This window comes from Mirounga leonina, unplaced genomic scaffold (genome assembly GCF_011800145.1).
Source record: "Mirounga leonina isolate KUSES-001 unplaced genomic scaffold, KU_Mleo_1.0 Mir_95, whole genome shotgun sequence".
NCBI classification, from domain to species: Eukaryota; Metazoa; Chordata; class Mammalia; order Carnivora; family Phocidae; genus Mirounga; species Mirounga leonina.
The window spans coordinates 14,211,653-14,215,411 of NW_023270865.1; the positions used below are offsets into that span (position 1 = coordinate 14,211,653).

The window sequence follows — 3,759 nt, forward strand, 5'->3', positions numbered from 1 at the left end:
TTCCATTGTATTTATATATACCACATCTTCTTTATCCATTCATCTGTTGATGGACATCTTGGCTCTTTCCACAGTTTGGCTATTGTGGACATTGCTGCTATAAACATTGGGGTGCATGTACCCCTTCAGATCACTACATTTGTATCTTTGGGGTAAATACCCAGTAGTGCAATTGCTAGGTCATAGGGTAGCTCTATTTTCAACTTTTTGAGGAACCTCCATACTATTTTCCAGAGTGGCTGCACCAGCTTGCATTCCCACCAACAGTGTAGGAGGGTTCCCCTTTCTCCGCATCCTCGCCAACATCTGTCGATTCCTGACTTGTTACTTTTAGCCATTCTAACTTGTGTGAGGTGGTATCTCATTGAGGTTTTGATTTGGATTTCCCTGATGCCGAGCGATGTTCAGCACTTTTTCATGTTTCTGTTGGCCATTTGGGTCTTCTTTGGAAAAATGTCTGTTCATGTCTTCTGCCCATTTCTTGATTGGATTATTTGTTCTTTGGGTGTTGAGTTTCATAAGTTCTTTATAGATTTTGGATACTAGTCCTTTATCTGATATGTCATTTGCAAATATCTTCTCCCATTCTGTCGGTTGTCTTTTGGTTTTGTTGACTGTTTCCTTCGCTGTACAAAATTTTTTATCTTGATGAGGTCCCAATAGTTCATTTTTGCCCTTGTTTTCCTTGCCTTTGGCGATATTTCTAGGAAGAAGTTGCTGCGGCTGAGGTTGAAGAGGTTGCTGCCTGTGTTCTCCTCTAGAATTTTCATGGACTCCTGTCTCACATTGAGGTCTTTCAACCATTTTGAGTCTATTTTTGTGTGTGGTGTAAGAAAATGGTCCACTTTCATTCTTCTGCATGTGGCTGTCCAATTTTCCCAACACCATGTGTTGAAGAGACTGTCTTTTTTTCATTGGACATTCTTTCCTGCTTTGTGGAAGATTAGTTGACCATAGAGTTGAGGGTCCATTTCTGGGCTCTCTATTCTGTTCCATTGATCTATGTGTCTGTTTTTGTGCCAGTACCATACTGTCTTGATGATGACAGCTTTATAATAGAGCTTGAAGTCTGGAATTGTGATGCCACCAGCTTTGCTTTTCTTTTTCAACATTCCTCTGGCTATTTGGGGTCTTTTCTGGTTCCATACAAATTTTAGGATTATTTGTTCCATTTCTTTGAAAAAAGTGGATAGTATTTTGATAGGGATTGCATTGAATGTGTAGATTGCTCTAGGTAGCTTTGACATCTTCACAATATTTGTTCTTCCAATCCATGAGCATGGAACTTTTTTCCATTTCTTTGTGTCTTCCTCACTTTCTTTCATGAGTATTTTATAGTTTTCTGAGTACAGATTCTTTGCCTCTTTGTTTAGATTTATTCCTAGGTATTTTATGGTTTTGGATGCAATTGTAAATGGGATTGACTCCTTAATTTCTCTATCTTCTGTCTTGTTGTTGGTGTATGGAAATGCCACTGATTTCTGTGCATTGATTTTATATCCTGCACTTTACTGAATTCCTGTATGAGTTCTAGTAGTTTTGGTGTGGAGTCTTTTGGGTTTTTCACATAAAGTATTATATTATCTGCAAAGAGTGAGAGTTTGACTTCTTCTTTGCTGATTTGGATGCCTTTTATTTCTTTTTGTTGCCTGATTGCTGTGGCTAGGACTTGTAGTATTATGTTGACCAGCAGTGGTGATAGTGGATATCCCTGCTGTGTTCCTGACCTTAGGGGGAAACCTCTCAGTTTTTCCCCATTGAGAATGATATTCGCTGTGTGTTTTTTGTAGATGGCTTTTATGATATTGAGGTATGTACCCTCTATCCCTATACTCTGAAGAGTTTTGATCAAGAAAGGATGCTGTACTTTGTTAAATGCTTTTTCTGCATCTATTGAGAGGATCATATGGTTCTTGTTCTTTCTTTTATTAACGTATTGTATCACATAGATTGATTTGCAGATGTTGAACCACCCTTGCAGCCCAGGAATAAATCTCACTTTGTCATGGTGAATAATCCTTTTAATGTACTGTTCAGTCCTATTGACTAATATTTTGGTGAGAATTTTTGCATCCATGTTCATCAGGGATATTGGTCTGTAATTCTCCTTTTTGATGGGGTCTTTGTCTGGTTTGGGGATCAAGGTAATGCTGGCCTCATAAAATAAGTTTGGAAATTGTCCTTCCATTTCAATTTTTTGGAACAGTTTCAGAAGAATAGGTATTAATTCTTCTTTAAATGTTTGGTAGAATTCCCCTGGGAAGCCATCTGGCCCTGGGCTCTTGTTTGTTGGGAGATTTTTGATAATTCCTTCAATTTCCTTAGTGGTTATAGGTCTGTTCAGGTTTTCTATTTCTTCCTGGTTCAGTTTTGGTAGTTTATACATCTCTAGGAATGCAACCATTTCTTCCAGATTATCTAATTTGCTGGCATATAGCTGCTCACAATATGTTCTTATAATTGTTTGTGTTTCTTCGGTGTTGGTTGTGATCCCTCCTCTTTCATTCATGATTTTATTTATTTGGGTCATTTCTCTTTTCTTTTTGATAAGTCTGGCCTGGGGTTTATTAATCTTATTAAGTCTTTCAAAGTACCAGCTCCTAGTTTTGTTGATCTGTTCTACTGTTCTTTTGGTTTCTATTTCATTGATTTCTGTCCTGATCGTTATTATTTCTCTTCTTCTGCTGGGTTTAGGCTTTATTTTCTGTTCTTTCTCCAGCTCTTTTAGGTGTATGGTTAGGGTGTGTATTTGAGACCTTTCTTGTTTCTTGAGAAAGGCTTGTATTGCTATATACTTTCCTCTTAGGACTGCCTTTGCTGCATCGCAAAGATTTTGAACAGTTGTGTTTTCATTTTCATTTGTTTCCATGATTTTTTAAAATTCTTCTTTAATTTCCTGGTTGACCCATTCATTCTTTAGTAGGATGCTCTTTAGCCTCCATGTATTTGAGTTCTTTCTGACTTTCTTCTTGTGATTGAGTTCTAGTTTCAAAGCATTGTGGTCCGAAAATATGCAGGGAATGATCCCAATCTTTTGGTACTGGTTGAGACCTGATTTGTGACCTAGGATGTGATCTATTCTGGAGAATATTCCATGGACACTGGAGAAGAATGTGTATTCTGTTGCTTTGGGATGGAATGTTCTGAATATATCTGTGAAGTCCATTTGGTCCAGTGTGTCATTTAAAGTCTTTATTTCCTTGTTGATCTTTTGCTTAGATGATTGCTTCTCGCCCTTTTGGCTAAGATCAAGTGTTGTAACTGTTCTAATCAGTTTAACATTTTATCTTTAAATATGATTTAGAAATGACCAAAACAGATCTTTCAGACTCTGAAAGACATACAGAAAATGTAAAGGGCGTCTTGAGAACTGCTGTGGAATTTATTTTGAATTCTTTCAAAAAGTTATTTTAAAGTGCTTCTATCTATCAAAAAGAACCAGTCCAAAAACTTTTATAGAAAGGTCTTTTATAGAAAGGTCTTTTATAGAAAGACCTTTTATAGAAAGGTCTCATTTTCTTCCTCTTAACACCATTAGATAAGATATTAATTGAGTCCTATTTAGGTAAACATATTCAATTGTGAAAAATATCTGTATGAGCTGATTTCAAAAAAGTACATTTTGAGTTCCGTAAATTTTCAATTATTTTCGGAAACCACAACAGAGACTACTATGGACTGTGGACTCAATGTTGATTTCCTTCAAAATCCTTATATTGAAGCCCCAGTGCCCATCAGGAGGTGGGGCCTGTATGGTAG

General features: G+C 36.9%; 1 pseudogene; it reads left to right on the top strand.

Moving 5' to 3' along the window:
* The first annotated feature begins 3,222 nt into the window (after positions 1-3,222).
* Positions 3,223-3,335, top strand: LOC118006326 (annotated as a pseudogene).
* The last annotated feature ends 424 nt before the right edge of the window (positions 3,336-3,759 follow it).